We start from the raw sequence: 24,843 nt of genomic DNA, 5'->3' as shown, positions 1-24,843 counted from the left end.
AGGCTAGATGGTTGGCCACGATCAACGAGTTTGATTTTGAGATCAGGTACATCAAAGGTAAAGAGAACAGGGTGGCAGATGCTCTCAGCAAAGGGTACATGTACATCACTTGGCAGCTATGAGATCCTATGGGACGGACTTACATGATAGGATCTTGTAGGCAGGACAACAGGATGTCAGGTATATGGAGATTGTGCATAGGTTGCAGCAGGATGATAGTACATGTATAGGTATAGGTACAGGTACATGTAGTGGTACAGGTACATGTGGCGGTACAGGTACAGGTGCAGGTGCAAGTGCACAAGGCATGGACTATCATCTTACAGTAGATGGATTGGTCAGGTTCCGAGACAGGATATATGTACCAGATAGAAGTGAGATCAAGAAGGTGTTATTGAGGGAGTTTCATGTGAAAACATATTTAGGTCACCCAGGTTATCAAAAGATAGTGACAACAGTGAAGAGATACTATTATTGGCCGAATTTAAGGGATGTAGCAGAGGTTGTGGCGAGGTATTTCGACTGTCAACAAGTGAAAGCAAAGTGTACACATCCAGGTGGACTCCTACAGCTGATGGCGATTCCAGAGTGGAAATGGGAGGTTATTTCCATGGATTTCATCACCGGGTTATCGAAGACAGTGAAGGAGCATGATTCCATCATGGTCATTGTGGACAGGTTAACAGTTTCACACTTCATTCTAGTGAAGTCTACATTCTCAGCTAGTGATGTAGCCCAGGTATTCATCCGAGATGTGGTTAGACTGCATGGTGTTCCAAAAAATATTGTGTCAGACAGGGATGCTAAGTTCACTTCCAAGTTTAATAAGGAGTTATTTGCAGGTTTGGGCACAGCTTATCATCCGCAGACGGATGGAAAAACAAAGAGGGTCAATAGGATATAAGAGGACATGTTGAGGATGTATGTGATGCATCAACAACGGAAGTGGGAAGAGTATCTCCCTTTGGTAGAGTTTTCATACAACAACAAATAGCAGGAGTCATTGAAGATGAGTCCTTTTGAGGCATTGTATGGGTAGAGTTGTAACACTCTTATCGGTTGGAGTGATCCGGTTAGCAGGGTATTGATTGGACCAAATATGTTGATAGACATGGAACAAGAAATGCAGGTGATCAAGAAGAATCTAAAGGCAACACAGGAGAGGAAGAAGAGTTATGCAGATAGGAACAATTTGGGGAACAGTTGTACTTACGCATTAAATCGAAGAAGAGCTCCTTGCAGGTTGGCTCATGTGCCAAGCTAGCACCATGGTTTTGTGGATCCTTCAACATAATTGAGAGGATTGGACCAATAGCCTATCAACTTGCATTGTCTCTAACAATGAAATTCCATGATGTTTTCCATGTATCTTTGCTTAAGAAATATGTTAAGGATGTTGATCATGTGATTGATTGGTCTGTATTTCAAGTGGAACCAGATGGAGAATTCCATCCGGAGCCTCGACGTATATTGCAGAAAAAGGTGCTCATGCTCCAGAACCGAGCAAGTTAAAGTGCAATGGAAGCACTTTGGGCCCGATGAAGCTACATGTGAGATGGTGGATTAGATGCGGGCTGTGTATCTTTCCTTATTTGCTAATTGAGGCAAAGCAACTTGATATGGTGGTGCAATGTATGATTTATGGTGTTTTGGTATATGCTTTATGGTGGTTTGGTATATGCTTTATGATGGTTTGGTATTTTCTTTATGGTGGTTTGGTATTTTCTTTATGATGGTTTGGTATTTGCTTTATGGTGGTTGATATATGCTTTATGATGGTTCAATATATGCTATATGATGTTTTGATATATGCTTAGACATGGTGTTTAGTACATGTTTTGATATATGTCTTGCTATATGATTTGGCATATGTACACCCATGTATGGATGTAAATATCGTAACGAGCTATGTTATAAAGATCCACTATGCGGTATGTTGTCATGATGTTTTTCTCTTAAGTAGATATTTCATTGTAAATACTGCATCGAGTTGTGCTATAAATCTCCATGAGCAGTATGTCTTCTTTCAGTAAGTTGTTGAGGTATATGTGTGATTGAACACCGAGGATGGTGTCCCCCAAGGGGGAGGGTTCTGTAACAACCTTGGTGAAAATTCCATGTAATAAAAGTTAAAAACAATAACCATGGTCGATGGGACACTTATTCCAAGCTGAATGTTGGACAAGACATCCTAAGGGGTGTTCATTTGGTTGTTTATGGGTAAGGAAATTGGAAAAGGCAATGGCTAAGGCATTAAAAGGAAAAAAGGCATTTTTGGCACATTTATTTATGAAAATAATGGAAATTGGGAGAAAAAGGAGGTGAAAGGTCACAGGTTGCATGTGAGGAGGAAAATGAAGGAAAATAATGGAAAATGAAGAAAATAGAGACCTCATCCATAAAAAGGCTTCTGAGGATCAATGGGTAACCTTTTGTCAGTTCAGTGTTGGAGCTCTCTCATTATTATCTCTCTTTCTCTCTCTCTCTCTCTCATACTCTTGTATACTTAGAGTTTTCTTGGAGCACTTTTGGAGGGTGTGACATACTTGGATTCTTGGAGCAAGAAGGCAAAGGAAGAGCAGGAAAGTGCAAGAAGGAATTGACATCAACAACTACATCATATTTGCTTGTAGGTACCGAGTTGCATGTATGATTTCTTCACTAGTTTTGGCATCCATGGCATATGCATGTGGTTTCTTGGTTGTGATCTGTCACTGACACAGAGGATTGCCTAACCTTTCCATTTCCTGGATAACCTTGGTGATTGTGGGTTTACTTTCATTGTTTGTTCTTGGTTGGTTCTCATGTTTCCTTAGCTTGGGTTGAGTTATTAGTCCTGGAAGCCTTGGTTGAACAAACGCTTTGGAAGCCCCGTAACAACTTGGGTTGAGTTACTAGTCCTGGAGGCCTTGGTTGGACAAACGCTCTAGAAGCCCTTGGTGGGTTGAGTTACTAGTCCTGGAAGCCTTGGTTGGACAAATGCTCTGGAAGCCTGTTATAAGCTATGGGTTGAGATATAAGCCTGTGGCAATGACTAAGGCATTAAAAGGCAAAAAGGAATTTTTGGCACATTTATCTATGAAAATAATGGAAATTGGGAGAAAAGGAAAAGGTCATAGGTTGCATGTGAGGAGGAAAATGAAGGAAAATAATGGAAAATTAAGAAAAATAAAGGCCTCATCCATAAAAAGGCTTATGAGGATTAGTTGATAACCTTTTGTCAGTTTAGTGTTGGAGCTCTCTCATTATTCTCTCTCTCTCTCATACTCTTGGATACTTAGAGTTTCCTTGAAGCACTCTTGGAGGGCGTGGCATACTTGGATTCTTGGAGCAAGAAGCGCAAAGGAAGAACAAGAAAGTGCAAGAAGGCATCACCATCAGCAACTACATCAAATTTGATTTCATGTACCGAGTTGCATGTATGATTTCTTCACTAGTTTTGGCATGCATGGCATATGCATGTGGTTTCTTGGTTGTGATCTGTCATTGGCACAGGGGATTGCTTGGATCGACAGTGGATTGCCTAGCCTTGCCATTTCCTGGATAACCATGGTGATTATGGGTTTACTTTCATTGTTTCTTCTTGGTTGGTTCTCATGTTTATTTAGCTTGGGTTGAGTTATTAGTCCTGGAAGCCCTGGTTGAAAAAACGCTCTGGAAACCCTGTAACAACTTGGCTTGAGTTACTAGTCCTGGAAGCCTTGGTTGGAAAAATTCTCTAGAAGCCCTTGGTGGGTTGGGTTACTAGTCCTGGAAGCCTTGGTTGGACAAATGCTCTAGAAGCCCGTTATAAGTTGTGGGTTGAGTTACTAGTTTTGGAAGCCTTGGTTGGACAAACGCTCTGGAAGCCCTAGAAGGCTTGGATGGAGACCAATTTGATTATGGTTTTGTGATGTCCAACCGTGAGGTGGAATAATTGTTTGATGGGTTGAGGTGGATGGCCTTCGGAAGCAGTGGATGAGTTTTGATTGATGTGTTTAATGAGATCCCACATTCATGCTTGGAATATGGCACGGGGGTGAATGGTTGAAGAGATTTTTGGCCTAGCCATTCTATGGTCGGGTGGAACGTGGTAGTCCCATCTTTGGTTGGTTTATTGCATTCATTAATTAGAAATTCATTCCCTTTATTTTCATGTGAAAATGTACTGATGTATATATGGATTTTGATTATTGATATGTTTATGGTATTTTTGTTCCTATTATGTTGGTTATATGTACATTTTATGACGATAACTATGTATGACTCTCAGCATGTTTTTACTTTTACATGAATGGATAATGTGTCTATGACCTAATAGATGATAATGCAACAAATGGCACGAGGGAAGAATGGTTCATAGTGATTCTCAGATAAGTGTGAGATCCCTACACTTAATTCTATTGTTTACACTTACATGTTCGTGATATGTTTGATGAATGGACTGTCATGGCTAGTAGGGGTCTAGTTAAGGTCTTGATCAACTTATTCCTTTTGCATCATTGTTTCCCTGTACATCTCCTAATTCTAACCTATCATTCGATTCTGGGCAGTGGCTTGGGCTCTGGGCTTGAAAAGTGGCTTAAATCCTAGGGTCGTTAGCACATAACTGGCAATTTTGCTCCATAGTCGCTGGTAGGGAGGCCTATGAGAGCGAATTTGGGTTTTTGTCACTCCCTTGCCCATAGCATGAGAGCGGCTATGGCCTAAGAGGTCCAGAATAGCAGTGGGATCCAGGGACAGGCTATCTGAGTGGCTGACTTGTCTCCTAAGGGTTCTATTGATGATGTTGGATGACTGTGTGTGATGTTTCGTCGATTCCACTTCCTTGGGGTCACATAGGAGGTTTGATCTCATCATTGTAGCCTCTCGTCTCATGTTTACCTCGGTTGGCATGGTTACGTGGGTGGATGTGGGAGGAGGGTGTTATAGCCTACACAACTGTAGACATTAGCAATAACTAGGACCAAATACATTAATACTAATCTCCTAAAATATATCACATGAGAAAAATATGGTCGACAGGAAAGCATGTGAATACAACAACCATTACAGCCAAGTTTATCATCTAATATGTGTTAGAGGTAACATATTTGAGATATTATATATGTATACAATATTATGCAATAAATGAATTACAACTATAATGCAAACACAATTACTCGTTGTTTCAATTCATCATTACAAACATACACAAAAACCAACATAGGAAGAATCATGAAACACTAACCAACAATTTTATTTCATTGTTAGGGAAACATATACACTTATCTAATTCACTTAAAGATGCTGGAAACTAAAGAAAGGAGAGCCATTATCCACCCAACCATATCCTTAGCTACACTGCATTTTTCCTTGCAATTGGCCACCCCCATTCTAGATCTGATGCCTTGAGAGGAATCCTCACTCAGGGTTCAACAAGATTCATTTCATCGCAAATAACATGAAAATTACTCTCCTTCATACACAAAGATTCAACATGCTACCTCTCAACCATTGAGCCAGGGCTTGTTATCATTCACAATATGGGCATTATGGGCCTACTTAGCACAAATGGATCCCTTCACTAATCCAATAGTCCCTTGGTTCTTTCCCATTTTATTGCTTTTATGCATGTTTTCAACAAGATACCTCAACTTTTCCTCTAGTCCTCTAGCTCAGGCTAATGGCTTCAACAATGAATTTCCTCACTAGTCAAGTCATCCACAACCTTACATGGGCTGCTACTACTCAGAAAGTTTTTTCTCACCTTCTACTTAAAGCCATAGCCTTAAAACCATATGTAGTTAGAGATACATTGCACATGTTACTCTTGTTCACACACAAAACACTCTACTCATTCACATTTCCTTTCTCTGCTATGCTTTGTCTCACACCCCCATGACTGCTTCTATCTTTCTCAATCACATGTATTGTTGGTCATGAGAATTCATGTCAAGTCCCTTTGGCCACATGGCCAATCTAAATGATCCAGAATGGGTATGTAGTCCATACCCTAGAAAAGTTAAGCACCAATTCCCCCATTTTTTTTTATAACTACTAGTAATTGGGTAGCTCAACCACCATGTCATAAATCAAAACAGTTAATTCAGGGTTAGATAGAAAGTTCCTCAAATCCACATTATAACTTCCCTCTTAGGCACTAAGACCTGTGTTGGTTAGCCTATGTTTTAGTCTTTGTAAATATATTAATAAAGATGAATTGTTCCAGGTCTTTTGACCCATTTACATTTAGTTTTCGTCATAGGAATCATTAACATAATTAGTTACAATTACTATATTAGTGGGGGATTAAAGGCTGGAGAATTTTTTTTTTTCACATGGAAAAAGCATATAATTTCTATTAATAAAAACAAAAATTACACTTTGTAAACACATATATTGTGTATGAAATTGAGATCCAAAAATGAGGATCAATAAAAAGAGCAAGAAGAGTACTGTGAATCGGTATGTGGGGACATCATACATTGTGCCTAAAAAAAATGAAAAATAAAATAATATGTACAGTAAGTTATGGCTAACTAGTGTAAAGTTTTTCTCTTTTTCCTTTTCATTTGTGCACTTTTTGCCAACCATCGGGATTTGGTTCAAGAAGAACCAAAGCTGAATCTATTCTCTCATGTGAAGTTAGGCTTATTTGAATCTAAACTTTCAGATATATGTGATCTTTTGGAGCCACCAGATCCATCTAAAGCCATAAAGTCTTTGAGATCCTTTTCATCTTGATGCACAATGTCAGTGGTGTGTTATACCCTGGCGCCCCCTTCTTGGGCAACATCCTGCAAGTATGTTCCACTAGTTCCATCTTGGCCTGGGTGGATTTCTTTTTTGTCTTCTTCTTAATCCTTAGAGGGGCTTTGTTCCATGTATTACCATCCTTTTGTTCTATTTGCTGGTTTTTTCTTCATATTGGGATTCTTTCTTGCCATGGGGCATGAATGTTTTAAATGGCCTGTCTGATAAAAAATTTCAATGCCTAAATGTCATATTTCCGTAGTCTAAAACTTGTGACCAAGAAAAAATTTTATGCTTCAACTTTATGTGATTGGGAAGTCCTTTACTGAGGTCGATCCCCACACATATTCTGACCTATGTGAAGATACTATTTCCTGCTCTTTCCATATCCAATTATTTGAATTTTCATGTGTTGTTGATATCTTAAAGAACTTTGTGATGCCATAATGGGAGTGGAATATTTAGGAGTCTAACCCAAACCGACATCGTGGATACCACCATAGAGTTTGCATCAAACTCAGGGAACCAAGGAGTAATGAAAAGCCCTGCTCTTCCCCAAAACCAGTGCTCTACATTTAAAGATACTCCATATCCCTTTGTGTTTCAAATTGAACTATAAAGAATCCTTTAGAGCACATATATATATTTTTTTAAACAAAGATGTGGCAATCCATTGAATGAGTGCTTCTGGAATATTTTCCATTTGTTTAACTATACATGGGCATGGAATGTTTTGTGGCTGAGCTGTAGGGGTTGTAACCTTCCTTTGAGCCGCTTCTTTAAAGGAGGTAGATGGCCCTTTGGTGGAGTTTGTAACAGGAGCCCCTCCTCAGAGTCTTGAGTTCATAATTATGGAAGAGTATTTTGTGATGTTATAATCTTCTAGAAAGGAAGAGCTTGTTAAAACTTTCCCATAATATTGAAGACATTGTTAGTAGGATGGAATTCACCAACAAGATTCAATGAAAAGTTTTATAAATAATACAGAGGATGATCCATTTACCAAAAAGAGTTTGGATTCCCCACTGAAGATTTTTATGAAAATATGAAAATGGGTCACCCTGCTGGAGCCTAACAGAGGCAAGCATATCTCAGATTGAGCCTCAGCATGAGAAACCACCAATCTGGAATCCACCTATGAAGATTTAGGAGACTGATCCACCCTGGTCTTGTAGAGAGAGTGGCCTGGCAAGAGGGAGGTGCAACAACGAAGGGGGTATATGCTTTCAGACCCTAAGCAAGAAAGAGGATGCTTCTATAATAACTCAGAGTCTACATCCGCTGAGAGAAAATTCCAAAGGAGAAAACTGTAATGAAAAGCAATGGGAAGAAGTTACCAAAACAAAAGATGGTTTCCTGCTTTAGCATTGATTGCAAATTATCATAGAGGACAAACTCCCATAAAGACTTCTGAACACATACTCTCCAACAACCACACGTAGCAAGAAGACTTCACTTACATTTGTGAAGCAGTGACCATTCTCGTCACAACCCCATTGAAAAAAAGGATGAGGAGATGCTTTGCCCAGGAACCCTGCGGTGATGACATGAGAATATACTACATGAATGGGAATCCTATCCTCTAGAGCGCGCACCATTTTCCGATTCCTAAAGGCTAGAATGTTACAACAAACTTGAATGAAATTTCTATGAAAACATTTATATCACATTCTTAATGGGATCATGAGAGTGTATGAGTGTGTCTAATGCAAGCGGTGAGTTGAACTTATTTCCTGTGCAAGCAGTGTGAAATGAAGGACAACCATATAGATAGCTATTGAGTTGAAAATTTCATTTGTTGAAATGCATGTTGCTTTCTGGAAATTAAGATTCCCATGGAAAAGTTAATGGTTGTACATGGAAATGGTCATAACAAATATATTCTATTGGTGTCTTAATGTAGGTACTAGATGGAATACCATAAAGGTTATGGAGACAAATTCCATTTTGTAAGAATTTCCAGAAGAGAACTATGTAGAGATTAATTTCCTCCAAATTTTCAAGTGGACACTCCACCCATCATTAGGGACCAAAAATCCTAAAGATGTTTAGAGCGAGTGTTGATGAGAACTTTAATAGAGAATGTTTCCAAGTGGCCATTAGAGAAAATCATTAAATTATTTTAGAGATTAGATCAAATGTAAAAAAAAACAAAATATTAAATAAAATATTAAGGGGCAAAAAAATTGTCTAAAAGGGAGGAACAATAAACATAATTGAATTAAAAGTGGACAAAAAGGTCAATTGAACAAATTAATAAAGAATAAACTAAAATATGATCACATATATGTGTGTGTGTTATACATATATATCAGAAGGTGAAAGGGAATAAAAATAAAAAAGTGAATCAATCTAAATATGAGGTGTGGGGATTAAGAACAAAATGAAAGGGGCAAAACAAAATAGAGGGGGAGGGAGGAGATATATATGTTATAAATTTTGTGTATGCATGTGTGAATAAAAAGTTGAACGAATTTTTGAATAAGGATCAAGGTAGAAAGATCGATATAAAGGAATTGGATTAGAAAGGGACCCAATAAGGAGGTATGGGGTGGGCGGGGTGTGGGGGATTGAAGAGAAAGGAAATAGGAGGAATTAGAATGAAAAATCCAAAGGAACAAGAAGAGGAAAATCAGGAGGAGAGAAATAAAGAAAATGGTTAAAAATAAGGGGAGTGAGAATTAAAGAGTATGTTGACGGATTATCAACTTTCATGAGGGGATTAATTTATAGCCATCTTCACTATTACAACTGGTGCAACTGAAAAGTAATAGTCTAGGGTCCACATATTGGTGTAGTGAACAAAAGGAACTTGGAAGGCTGTGTTGTTGAGAAATACACCTAGAATGGTGTGATGTTGAAAAATACAGTTGAGATGGTGCAATGCTATAGAGAATGGCTCCTGAAATGGTGCAAATAGCCATTCTCATACAAATGAAATGCTGAAATAGTGACAAAGGAAAGGACACAAAATATGATGTTGATATGCAAGATTAGTGATATTGGTGCAACTAAAAAGTAGCAGTCTAGATTCCACATATTAGTGTACTAAACAAAAGGAACTTGGAAGGTTGTGTTGCTGAAAAAGGCACTTGGAATGGTGTGTTGCGAAAGAAGACAATTGGGATGTTGTAATTCTATTGAGAATGACTCTTGAAATGGTGTGAATACCAAGGATGGTGTTCCTTTAAGGGGGAGGGGGTTGTAACAACCCAAACTTTAACCCTCCTAATATATTGTAATTGTAATTAATTATGTTAATGATGCCTATATGTGCATGTAAATGGGTTAAAAGTCTTGGAATAATTGTAATTATTTTTAATAACGACTATTAAAGAGTTGGAGTCTTAATATGCAACATGAGAAGCCATGAGAGGGGACAAAAGGCAACAAAATGAATTTATGGAATTAATTCTTACCAATAAGTTATTTGTATGAGTCAAATATTCATAAATTCCAAGATTGTAAACTTTCCCAAGAAAATACCTAATGTTAAGGATGTGATTGTAACTTCCATGTTTATGGAAGTAATGGGCTATACCCTAATTTTCTTATCCAATGTATGGGAAGAGTATTAGTAAAAGACTTTTGGGGCATGACTAGAAGCTTTTGATCTAACCATGGTTGGCAGATCTAACATGAAATCTATCAAAGAATGAATCATGAAAATAATATAAAATTGTGAAGAAAAAGGAAGAGAATTGAGATGAGCACTTGAAGGGGGTGCAAAAGACAAAGTAGCACGTGCATTCACGGGCATGAGCAGAGAAGGATCTCATGTGGGAAGGAAACATAAATAGGCAAGAGTTATGAGACACAACATGTGTGTAAAGTGTGATTCACTTGCTTTAGTGAGCAAAGTTAGTATAGAAGTCTTTATACTGAGCTAGAAATTTAGGAAATTGTTTGATATAAGTACAAAAAGCACTGAAAAAGGGAAGTAGTGAGAAACTACAGTATCAATGAAGGAATCCCTTTGTGTTGTGAAATCCCATTGAGGCAACACTATAAATGATAATAGGCCCTGGCTCAATAGGTTGGAAGACAATATACATACTTCTATGCGAATAAAGGAGAATGGCCTTCATCCCTACACTACCGATAGCCTTAGAGATATTTTCCCTTCGAGTGCTTGTTGTGCAAAATGACTAGAAAGTCACCAATAACATTTGGGAAGTCCCTAGACTATGTGGGATTTAAAGAGGACTAATGAGTTTGACTTGATGAAGTAGAACGACCTTCATGGCTCCACCCTATAATGGATGAGTAAGAACTTCCATCATGGCTTCATGGTCTGGCTCAGGGTTGGCCTCCCAAAAAGGATAGATTTGATAGCTAAATCTATGATGGGGTGGAACATGGCTCACCCTTCATCAGTTGGAGGAATCATTTGATTTTGATCATATAAGTGCCCTTGTGCAGTTTAAATCCACGATGTAACTCATATTCATTGAAATGAAAATGATGATTGGTAAGTTGGGTATATATGAGTGTTTTCCTACTCAATGGATATTGTAGTCCATGTCACACATGTTCATGATATGAGGTGGTAAATTTGGTTGTGATGATTTTGTGATATTCACATGCCTACATTTTGATATTAATGTGCACTTAGAATGTGTTTTGATGATTTTAAGCATGGGATTGAGAAATACTTAGTCCTAGTTATATTAAATCTTTATGGTTATAATAGGCATTTTTTCTAGAAATATGTTATGGATGACAAGATAGGGGAGTTTAACCCCTTAACATCTTGGACATCCAGGATGGTTGGTTGGTTGTGTAAGACTAGTAGTAAGTCTCAACTAAGGGAGCTTGATAGACACTAGATAAGCTAGAGAGGCTCTAAACCTATTTCTTATGATTAAAGGGTCCTATTGATGATGGGGAAATAGATGTAATACTAAAATAATTGATTGAAAATTGAGGAGTCAAATGAAAGAGTTCACATAACATTTGAGGTAAAAGTGTTAAAGAGCTCACTTAAGGACTGTTGAACTAATGGAAAATCTGTTGAAGGACTTGAAGTGAGCATGTGAGTCCTTTTAGTGATTGTGGTTGGCCTTTGTTAGGGAAACCATGGGATTGAACAACTATAATGTATCCATACTTAGACTATTGTTGAATTGAAAGGTATCCATGTTTGGGATAAGAAGGTGTAAAGGCCTCAGATGGGGGAAAACTATGAGCGGTCTCATGCTTTTAAACTTTGGAAGAAACACTTGATAAATGGATTTGAGATGAAGAATTATGTATTCCTTCATGGTTGTTGAAGACCTCTATAGCTTTAGGAATCATATAGATAGGTTTCATCCCTATTGGAGTCAGTTTCAATCCCTAGGAGTAGGATGGAAAAATTCATTAGAAGGTTGTATTTTCCTTAAAATATTTGGGGATTCAATTTGGAAATTTAGGGATTGGAAGTTATATCCTCAACCTTTGGTCGAATGGGCTAGCAAGGGCCATGATTAAGAGCCCAGTCAGAAAAATGGGGCTTAAGTGCAAAAGCCCATTAACTTGACCAGTCACAAGGTATAAGGGATAACACTCAGTTCTCTTAGTGGTTTCTTAACTTGACCAGTCACAAGGTATGAGGGACAACACTCAGTTCTCTTAGTGGTTTCTTAACCAAACTAGATTTAAGTCATAAGGGGCAGGTGTATGAACCCCAAGGCCCAATGGCTTGGTTAAAAAGGATTCCGGTTGATGGAAATTAGGGTTATGTTAGTTGGTAAGACTATACCAACTCATTTGGGAGACACATTATGTATCCTAGTGGCCTAATGGCTCATTTAAGGGGATTTCCTCTTGATGGAAAAGGAGAGTACAATAATTGATGATTCATCAATTAGACCAAAAAGGAGTGAGATCTAGATTTTGTTAAGAGTTGTAGATAATACCATCAATATTTCTCAAGCGATGGGATTGAGGATCTAGATTCTGCAAAGAAATGGATTTTGTTAAGAGTTATAGATGATGATAGAAAGATCTGTAAGTGATAGTATCAGGGATCCCGAGTATGTCGAGATTTGTATTATATTAAGAGTTGTAAATGATGCTAGTGGGATCGATCGGGTAATGGGATCAAGGAGTCCAAATTATATTGATATATGGACGATATTTAAAACTTCCGTATAAGAGATTTTATCAAAAAAACCTAGATATATATATACCAAGATAGTTTGGGGGGTGTACATGGAGTCCATGTGAACATTCTAGACCCCACTGGTAGGCAAATGCTAAAGTGGAATAATGATGTGACACAAAGGTTGGTTTTGGGTGATGTGGCATGTCAAAATGGTGTGATGACATGATAATGTGTACAAGGGAGTTGATGTGGCCATCAAGATGTCACATGTTGTAGCTAGTGGCATGGAATCAAGAGGAATAGATTTAGAATTTTGTGAAATGGGGTTTTTGGGTGTCTTCAAACCAATATGGATCTAGATGAATCCTAAAAAAGGATAAAACGTAGATATTCAATTAAGTAGGAGTTTGACCGACTGAGATGAGATGTATTAAAGCCATAGTGGTGTTGAAGTGGAGGCCCAGATGGCATCTTGTGGAGGTGACATGTATGGTGAATGTCTCGATTAGCAAAAGTACAAAAATTGGCTTTTTGGTTTGTTGCTACTTTTCAATTTTTCTAAATCCAGAAGTTTTTGAGTTACCACATGGATCCACAATATAAAAAATGTGGATAAACGAAGATCAATAAAATCACTATAGTGACATTTTAAGAAAATCCTAGATCTGAATAAGAGTGGCAGGTTGACAGGCCTCTTTGAGGATGTGGCCCTATGTAGTGTCGAAATTTGGGTAGGGATTGTCAGATGTCAACCACATGTAGCTGACATCACATTTGACAATGGGGAAATGGGGTAAAAGAACCTCTACATGGCAATGGTACAAACGTTGATGTGGCAGTTTGGAGGGAAAATATTCAAATGGGCATAATTTTGTGTCAAGTGCTCAAATTAGGATAAAATCATTTGAAATACCTCAATAAGCATAAGATGATGGTGATCTCAGAAAGGAGTTTTAAGTTGGTTAAAAGAACATGATTTTCAATAACCCCATCTCCCTAAAGTGACCTTGGAGGTCAGCTCTAGACACTTTGTTCCCTTAAAAAGGCCTTGAGGGGGATGGGTGATGTTAATATCGAAAATGTGGATCAACGAAGATCAATAAAATCACTATAGTGATATTTTAAGAAAATCCTAGATCCGAATAAGAGTAGCAGGTTGATGTGCCTCTTTCAGGATGTGGCCCTATGTAGTAACTCTATAATGCTATTATAGCCCCCATATTGTTGTTTTTGTGCCCCATACAAGCCCACTATTGTTATTATTGAGCCCTTAAATTATTATTTCTTATGTAGGCCGTAATGATATTGTGACCCTTTAGACTACTATGTAAACCAAGGAAGTCTTGTCATTTATATCATCCAAGAATTGTTCATTTATGTGATATAAAAGGAGGTTGCCCCCTCGAAGAGACTTATTTTTAGGTCATTTATTTATATTGTCCTCTTTTTTTGTGATATGGTTACATAACATTTGGTATCATAATTATAGATTGTAACAACCCTAGGTTAAAAGTTCATGTAATAAAGTTAATAAAGGAAAAATAAGACCAAGGTCATGGGACATGTATTCCAAGTTGTATGTTGGGCAAAACAACCTAGTGGGTGTTCATGTGGTTTATTAAGGATGAGGAAAATGGAAAAGGCAAGGAAAAGGAAAAGAGACATTAATTGACATTTGAATTATGAAATAATGGAAAATAGGAGAAAAGGAAGGTAAAAGGTCACATGTTGCATGTGAGGAGGAAATTGAAGGAAAATAGAGGAAAAATGAAGAAATTAGAGGCATCAACAATAAAAAGGTTTAAGAGGATAAGTTCACAACCTTCTGGCAGATTTGGGTTGAAGCTCTCTCTCTATTATCTCTCTCTCTCACTCTTGCACACTTAGAGGACTCTTGGAGCACTCTAGCATTGGAGAAAGGAAGGTAAAGGAAGGACAATAAAGAAAAAGAAAGAAAAGATCAAGCAAGGAAGAGTTTCATCAAGCGGTTATAGCAGGATTATTTGTAGGTATTGAGTTGCATGTACATCTTTCTTACTAGTTTTGGCATGCATAATACATGCATGTGTGTATTTTTTTCTCTTGTTGTCATTGGTATGGGTTTTGCGGGGTGTGGTAGTGGTTTCAACTTTGCCTTTCCATTTACGGATAGGCGTGGTGTGATGGGGTACTTTCAGTTGATTGAGATTTGGATTGCTAGATGGTTTTGGAACCAGGTGAGCTAGTCTCAGGAAAATTCCCAGGAGCCTAGGAATCCCTTGATTGGTAATGGCGGGATACATGGTATATCCTGAGGGTGGAGATGGGAAAATTCCTCAAGGTATTGGTCAAGAACTTTGGAGGCATCCATGCTTCTTAGGGCCTAGTGATCCTTTGACTAGTTTTGGCGGGATTGTGGTAAAGCCTCGTATTGTATGTTTCTTTTTTTGAGCCTAGGAATCCCTTGACTGATAATGGAAGGATTGTGGTAAAGCCTGGTTAGGTAGTTGCTTGCTTCGGGCCTAGAAATCCCTTGACCAGTAATAGAGGGATATGTGGTAATGCCTAAGGAAGCCCTAGTTGTTTTTTTGTGAGTCCCACATTCGAATATGGCACAAGGGTGATTGACTGAAAGAAAGATTTAGTTTAGACCAATCTATGGTCGGGTGGTATGTGGAAGTCCCTTACTTGGTTGGATTTTACATATGTTAATAAATCTATTTTCCTCTTGCATTTCATGAGTATTTATACTCGTTATTATGTGGCTTGATGGTTGTTTTATCAATGCTATTATTATGTTTATATATTCGTTATAAGAATGGCTTTATTACATACTTTAGTAAATGAATGGTTATTGAATGCATGACCTAATAGACATTATTGAATCTATTTTGAGAGGGCATTAGACCTTCTTGATGATTCTTAGATAAGTATCAGATGCCTATGTTGAGATATGCATTCATGACCTGTAGATTACATGTTCTCAAATGTTTGATGAAATTTCTATCATAGTTAGGTCTGGTTAGGTCAAGTTCTTATCTAAGTTTTGCATTAATGGCCTTGTCCTTGTGTCATTCATCATTTTGGAAAGTTCTATCAAATTCTGGGCAGAGGTCTGGATCATAGCCTTGAAAAAGTGGCTTAGATATTGGGGTCACATGCACAAAACTGGGTAAATTACACTGCAGTCGTTGGGAGGCAGGGTTATCCATGCGATTAGAGGCTTACAATCATTAGTTTTCCTTGTTATGCATGCGACTAGAAGCCTAGGTCAGTGAAAAATCAAGTTAGCTTGGGGTTATGGCACATGGAGTGGTTGGTTGGATCCTGGGAGTCTTGTAGCTCCTGAGGATGGTTAGTAAAGTTGCAGGTTGTTGATTCCACTTCCTTAATTGTACCTAAGAGGTTAAGTTATATCATAGTAACTCTTTGTCACATATTTACCCCGGTGGACCAGTGAACTTGGGTAAATGTGGAGGAGGGTGTTATAGATTGGTATCAGAGCAGGTTGTGCTCTCTTTGGGTAATATCTAATACCACATATTGGTATCAGAGTGTGTTTCCATTCTCTTTGGGTGATATCTGACACCACAGATTGGTATCAGAGCATGGTTCAATACTTGGATTAGATAAGCGGAATGTGTTTGTCATGCATGCATGTTGGATGTATATGTGTTTTCTATGTTTGTTATGCTTGCATTGTCATGGTTATGGTTGTAATGCATGAGGTCATGGTATGCAGTTGGTATTGTAATGCATGATGTCGATATATTTTTATGATTATACATGTATCTTGCTGATTTGGTTGATCTTATAGAGTAGATATCCTCCCCTGAACTATACTGAGGTATGTTGGTTATGCTTATGTTTGGTTTATCTGACATAATATAGTTACAGGAGAAGAAGATCAAAATGACTAGAAAAGTGGTGGATTATAGTTCACGATACTCTCCCTCATTCAAATGTGCAGCATGGTGATGGGTACTCTCCTGACATAGCAGACACTTTGAGAAGTTTGAAAGTAGAAATAAGAAGTTGCAAAGTAGACAATGACAAAATCATTCAGTCACAAGAGAGACTTGCCAAGATACAAAAGAAACAAGCTAAGCTCAATGCAATTATCTTTCAGAGTTTGCTAGACTTGCAAAGATAGGGACCACTTAATATTAGTCATGGACAGGACTAATGGAGGATATGGTAGCAGAACTAATGGTGGGCACATGTCATATAGAGATGATAGAGTCAGAGATGTCATATTCCTGGATACACTTAATAGGAAAGGCAGTGGACATGGACTTTACTCTAGTTTTGGTTTAGGCAAACATCATGATCATCATCGTTGTCTTCCTTAGAGGAGGAATGATAGGTGATGTTTTCCGAATGAGTTCAAGAAAGCCAAGCCACCTACATTTGATGGAGAATTAAAGAAGCTGAAATACGCAAAGGCATGGTTGCTTGGAATGAAGAAGTTATTTAATTTGCATGATTACACCGATAACATGAAGGCCATGATAGTTATTTTCATCCTCAAAGGGAAATCAAACATTTTGTGGGAAGATGTGAAGCACATCAGAGACATTAGGATAGAGGAGTTGAGTTGGCATGAGTCCAAAAGGCTTTTTCGAAAGAAGTACTTGTAAGAGAGGTACTCTAACAATAAAGCTAAGGAGTTATATGAGCTAAAGATGGGATCAATGACAAATGAGGAGTACATTGAGGAATTTTCTTGTCTCCACCCTTGGGATTTATCATGTATATCACCATTACCTATCAAGGGATTCCTAGACCCTCAAGAATTTTCCTGAGACCATCTCACTCCGTTAAAAAACCATTTGGCAATCCAAAGCTCAACCACATGAAAGGACCCCATCACACCATGACTATCCAAAAATGGCAAGGTGAGGTTGAAACCATTTTCAAACCTAGAAAAGCCCATGCCAATGATAACAAGAGAACCAAATACACACATGCATGTACCACACATGCCAAAAACTTGCAAGGAAACCATACATGCCACTCGATACTTGCAAGTAATCCCACTGCAACTACTTGATCCAACCCTTCCTTGCTTGATATTTGCTCCCTTTTCCTTCCTTTGCCTTCCTTTCTCCAATGCTAGAGTGCTCCAATAATTCTCTAAGTGTGAAAGAGTATGTGAGAGAGAGAATAGAGAGAGAGCTCCAAAAATGAACTGACAAAAAAATGTTGTGAACTGATCCTCATAAGCCTTTTTATTATTGAGGCCTCTAATTTCTTGATTTTCCTCTATTTTCCTTCAATTTCCTCCTCACATGCAACCTGTGACCTTTCACATCCCTTTTCTCCTATTTTCCATTATTTCATAAATAAAATGCCAATAAGTGCCTCTTTTCCTTTTCAAAGACTTTGCCATTTTTCCCCTTAGCCATAATAAACCAAATGAACACCCACTTGGATGTTTTTCCCAACATTTAGCTTGGAATATGTGTCCCATGACCTTAGTCTTATTTTTCCTTTATTAACTTTATTACATGAAATTTTAACCCGAGGTTGTTATAGACTCCCCCCCTTGGGGGAACACTCTCCTTGGTGTTCAATGGCACCTATAACCAGCAAGACCGTTGAAAACCAAAACATACTGCCTATGGATCTATATAACTTAGCTCGATGATGTATTTACATTTATCAATCCGTTGAAAAGCAACCAACATAACAACATGACAATCATACTGCTTATTAGAGGTTTAAAACACAACTCGTTGTAGTATTTACAATAACAACCATACATAAATATGTACATATACCCAAAAATCATTTGCCTTCATAGGAAAATAATGAAGGATACATAGCCCGCATCTAAGAAACCATCTCCCATGTAGCTTCATCAAGTCCAAAATGCTTCCATTGCACTTTAACTTGTTCGATTGCTCAGTTCCAAAGGATGAGTTGTTTCTGCTGAAAAATGCACTGAGGTTCCGACTGGAATTTTCCTTCTGGCTCCACCTACAATACAGATCAATCAATCACATGATGAACATCTTTTACATATATCTTAAGCAGAGAAACATGGAAAACATCATGGAGTTTCACAGTCAGAGATAGTGCAAGTCTGTAGGCCACTTGTCCAATCCTCTCAAGGGTCACGAAAGGCCGCAATACCGAGGTTCCAAATTCACACATGACCCAATCCTCAAGGAGCTCTTCTTGGGTTTGATGCACAAGTACACCTGTTCCCCAACCTACAATTCCTTAAACAACTTGTGTTGATCTGCACAAATATTTTGTCTGTCTTATGTTGCCTTTAAATTCTTCTTGATAACCTGCATTTCTTTTTCCATCTCTTCCAATATATCTGGTTCAATCAACACCCTGTTCACTATATCACTTCAACTGATAGGAGTATTACAACTCTGCCCATAAAGTGTCTCAAACAAACACATCCTTACAGACTCCTTATACCCATTGTTGTAAGCAAACTCAAGCAGCGGAAGATGCTTTTAGCACTTTCGCTGTTGATGCATAACATACATTCTCAACATGTACTCCAGAATCCTATTGACCCTCTTTGTCTGTCCATCTCTCTGTGGATGATAAGTTGTACTAAAGGCCAACTTTGTACCCAAACCTGCAAATAACTCCTTCCAAAAGCTAGAAGTGAACTTGGCATCTTTGTTTGACGCAATCTTCCTAGGAATACCATGTAACCACACTATCTCCCTCACTAAAACTCGTGCTACCTCACTAGTTGAATAAGTAGACTTAACTGGAATAAAATGAGCTACCTTAGTCAACCTGTCAACCACAAACACGATGGAATCATGGTTTAGATGTCCTCAACAAACCTGTAATGAAGTGGATGGAAATGACCTCCCATTTCCACTTTGGAATCAGAATCGAGTGCAGTAGACCCCTTGGATGCTTACATTCTACTTTTACTTGTTGAAAATCCAAGCACCTAGCCATAAAATGTGCCACTTCTTTCTTCAGATTCGGCCAATAGTAGAACTTCTTCACCATTGTCAATGTCTTTTGATATCCCAGGTGACTTGAATGTGGATTAACATGAAAATCCCTCAAGATAAGATTCTTGAGTTCACTGTTGTACGACACATTGATCTTGTCCCTAAATCTCACCAAACCATCTGTCGTAAAATGATAATCCACATATTGTTTACCTATAACCTACTACTATAACTTGTGCCTAAGCTCCCTGTACATGCCATCTTGTTGTTCTACCTGTAAGATTTGACCTTGTAAATCTGTCCCATATGAACTCATAGTTGCTATGTGATTTACTTGCACTCTTCTACTAAGAGCATTTGCAAACCTGTTCTCTTTTCCCATAATGTACCTGATCCCGATGTCAAACTCACTGATTGTGGGAAACTATATATATTTCTTGGTATTTAGATTAGATTGGTCAAATAAATATCTCAACCCACTGTGATCACTCACCAACACAAACCTCCTGCCAAGAAGATAGTGCCTCTGTAACAACCCTGGTGAAAATTTCATGTATTGAAAGTTAATAAAGGAAAAATAAGACCACGGTTAAGGGAAACTTATTCCAAGATGAATGTTGGGCAAAGATATCGTAGTGGGCATCATTGGCTGTGTGTTTCGGCTAAGAAAATTTGGCGAAGGCAAAGGCATTAAAAGGCAAAAAGGCATTTTTGGCACATTTATTTACAAAAATAAAGGAAAATAAGAGAAAAGGAAGGTAAAATGTCACAGGTTGCATGTGAGGAGTAAATTGAAGGAAAATAATAGAAAATGAAGAAATTAGAGGCCTCATTAATAAAAAGTATTATGAGGATCAATGGGCAAGATTTTTTGCTAACCTTTTGCCATTTGAGTTTTGTAGCTCTCTCATTATTTTCTCTCTCTCTCTCTCTCTCACTCTTGGTCACTTAGAGTTTTCTTGGAGCACTCTAGCTTTGGATCAAGGAATGAAAAGCAAGCAAAGGGAAAGGAAGGAAAAACAAGCAAACAGAAAGGAAGGAAAGAAAGGATCAAGGAAGAAGAACATGATCAAGCAATTTCAATAGGAATACTTGTAGGTAACCTTTTGCATGTGTGATTTCCTAGTTGGTTTGGACATGCATTGCTTTGCATGTTGATGTATGATTATCTTGTTGTTGGTGGCATGGTTTTGTCAGGTTATGACAGTGGTTTTTAGCCTAGCCTTGCCTTTTTCGGATGCCATGGTATGTTGGGATGTTTATCTAGGTTTTGAGCTTTTGTTTGGCGGATGGATTTCAAAATATGGGGCGGAGGTGGTCTCAATATTCATTCCCAAAGGCCTAGGAATACCTTGAATGATTTTGGCAGGATACATAGTAAATCCTAAGGGAGAAGTCCCAGTTTAGGGTCTAGTGATCCAGGTTTGGATTGCGGTAAAGGCTAAGAGTCTGGTCTCGATTTAGGGCCTAGTGATTTGGGAATGGATTATGGTAAAGGCTGAGAGTCTGGTCTCAGTTTAGGGCCTAGTGATCTAAGAATGGATTGCGGTAAAGGATGAGAGACAAGGAGACAGAAAATTCCTCAAGGATAGTAATGGATTCTGGATGGCTTTCCTAGTTCAATTCGATTGTGATCGAAGCACTGATTTTGGTGTGATCACGATTTGGTGAGGGTGGAGGTGGTTTAACCTCTGGATTCCCTTGGTTGTTCTTGGATTGGCTGTTCTATGAGATCCCACATTCATGCTTAGAATATGGGACGAGGGTGACTGACTGAAAGATAGATTTGGTTCAGCCATGTCTATGGTTGGGTGGTACGTGGAAGTCCTGAACTTGGTTGAATTTGCCTATGACTAATAAAAGCTAAGTTCTATTACTTTTGCACTAGTTTATATGTGGATTTAACGGTTGTCATATCTCTGATATTTATATGGTTTTATGTTGGTTATAAGCATGGTTAAATGACTGGTTCATGTCATGGGTTTTTCATGTATTTACTTATAATTGTTAAATGGATGGATGCAAGACATAATTGATGATATAATAGTTAAATAGAGAAGGAGGTGATACTTCTCGTTATGTTTCATAAGTTCTTTTAGTAATTTATGCTTTGTCTTGTATCCTAGACCTGTAGGTTTCATTGATGCCAAGTGTTTGTCAGAATGTCAGTCCTGGTTGGGGATGTTCAGGCTAGTCCTGAGGTTGATTTTTGATTTATCAGCATTATTATCATGTCTTTGGTGGATTCTGAAGGTTGTAGCAAGTTCTGGGCAAAGGCCGAGATTCTGGGCTAGAAAAATGGCTCAAATCTCAGGGTCACTTGCACAAATCTGTTGAGAAAAGTCCACAGTCGTAGGCACAAAGGCATATGAGAGTGACTTTGAGTTGCTCGTTATTGTCTTGCCTATAGCATGAGAGTGACTTTGGGTTAAGAGGCTTAAAACATCAGTGGGACCTAGGGACAGGGTGTCCGAGTGGCTTACATGTCTCTTGGGGGTGTGATTGTTGATGTGGATGGGTTTGCTTGATGAGTTATGTCGATTCCATTTCTTTAAGGTCACCAAGAAGATTTAATCCCTTATAGTAACCTCTCTCATCACATGTTTTCCCGGCTGGTTGGTTGCTTGGGTGGACTTGGAAGGATGGGGTGTTACATATTGGTATCAAAGTGTGGTTGCACTCTCCTTGGGTGAAAGTGTTGGTCACACATGCATGTCTGTTGCATGTGTGTCTCTTACACTTGCATTCCATGTGCTTGTTGCAGTGCATCATGTTGATCATGATTGTAGTAAGGTTGTCTTGAGGAACTTGATGTGATTTTATGGGATGCATCGTCATAAGTATATGATTGGTTGCATATGGTTATGTGTCGCTTACATGTTGATTATATGTCGCTTCAATACATCCTTGTATGTCAGGTGCATTCTTGAATGTTTTGATGCTCGACTACATGCGTTCATACGTATGTGTAGTTGACCAGGAATTGCTTATGAATGTTGATAGTTGCATGTGGCAATGGAGTAATGGTTGTTGTCATGCATGAGGTCATAACATGCATTGTTGATATTGTCTTGCATTGATGACTGGAGCCTAGCTAGCATGGAAAATTTTAGGGGCGAATTTTCGCCGTTAGGCGAAATTAAGAGGTTATAAATTTTTAGTGGGCGAATATTTTGTATCACAGTACATTTTTACAAATTGCTTCAAATAGCCCACCTTATTTTAAGGGAGAGGGTAAAAAAGGTAAATTTAGCCCTTGAAATTAGGAGTTACAACTTTCCATTTGCCCTAATTTTCAAGAATAGGTTTTATTTAAGTGAATCCTATGGGCCAAATACCATATTTATAAAAGAGGTATGATAAATTAATAAAAATATAAATAAATGAGAGGTATGGTAAATAAATAAAACATTTTTTATATTTACTCCATAAGTCACCTTATATACATGCAAGGGTGTAAACAAATAAAAATATAAATAAAGTGGAGGTATGGTAAATAAATAAAACCTCTTTTTATACTTACTCAAAAGGTATGGTAAATAAATAAAAATATAAATAAACTAGACGTATGGTAAATAAATAAAACCTCTTTTTATATTTAGTCCATAACCCTTTTTCTATTTATGAAGACTCAAAAAAGAGGTTTTATTTAAGTGAATCCTATGGGCCATATACCATATTTGTAAAAGAGGTATGGTAAACTAATAAAAAGTATAAATAAACGAGAGGTATGGTAAACAAATAAAACATTTTTTTATATTTACTCCATAAGTCACCTTATATTTAAGGACACTCAAAAAATGCGTTATATTTAGGTGAAACCTATGGGAAAAATACTATGGGCCAAATACCATGGGCTAGATTATTATTAATACCATGCAAAAAAACATTAACCATAATATTAGTATTAATAAAAATAAAAATGGCACATGGTATTCACGTAGAATGTAGCCTATTTAAATGGGGGAATTAAACCAGCATAGATCCATCTTTACTCTGGATCTAGTAAGCCCGAGAGGGATCAAATATCGTGATATGCAAACTAGCATAGAGTGAAAAAAAAATTGAAAAAAAATTTGATCCTCTCAGGGCTTGGTGGATCAAGAGTAAAAATGGATGTTGTAATTTAATGTATGTTAAACATTTTAAATTGGTTAAAAAAAATAGTAATTTTTAACCCATGGTATTGACCCATGGTAATACCATGGTATTCATGTGAGCATAGACTATTTAAAGGGGAAATTCTATCATCTTAGATCCATCTTAGTTCTGGGTCTACCAAGTGCTCAGAGGGATAAATAGATTTCATCCCCCTAAGAGTGGTAGATGTGGAGTTAAGATGGATATAGGTTGGTTTTTATGATAATGACGATATTAAATAGACTTAGGAAATTATATTGTAAAAACATCTTAAGTGAATGGTTAAAGTTACATTTAGTCACTTCACACAATTTAGTAAAAAATACCAATATCTCCATTAATATTGGTTTTTAACTTTTTCTGATTTAACAAAAAAATTCAAAACAATGAAACCTAATGAAACCTTATCACTCTTTCCGCATCACCCTCGCAGAAGATTTCTCACCAATTTTCAAACATTCTCAATATGATATCTTCATGAAAAAGTTTAAGTACTAATGTTGGATTAGTTGTTTGAAAAATAAGTTGGTTTGTACAGCCTTTCATCTTTTGTGCTATTCTTAGTTTGTCCTAATGATCTATAGGGGTTGGAGCCACTGCACAATATTTTCCTAAAAGGTGGAGATTGTTCACCAAAAAGGAAATTAATCTACATGTTAAAATGTTGTTAAAAAAAGCGAGACCTATGAGGGTAGTGAATTATGCTAATAAGAAATTTAGATTGGGAGAGACGTAATTAAATTTTATTATTTAATTGACTATTTCCAATTAAAATAATAATAAATCTACATTTATATATTCATATATTGATTGGAAGGATTCTCACAATGGTCACTTCTTTCAATTAGATCCCCTTCAAGCCTTTGGGACACCTAATACTTTCTTATATAATATAGTTGGGGCTTGCTACTTGTTGGCATGTTGGTAAACAAACTTGATGTGTTTTTTTTTTTGTTTTTGTTTTTTTGTTTTGTTTTTGTT

This window comes from Pinus tabuliformis, chromosome 4_1 (genome assembly GCF_031772625.1).
Source record: "Pinus tabuliformis cultivar Carrire ecotype Pingquan chromosome 4_1, CPIR1, whole genome shotgun sequence".
Taxonomy (NCBI): Eukaryota; Viridiplantae; Streptophyta; class Pinopsida; order Pinales; family Pinaceae; genus Pinus; species Pinus tabuliformis.
This window is presented reverse-complemented; position numbering follows the sequence as displayed.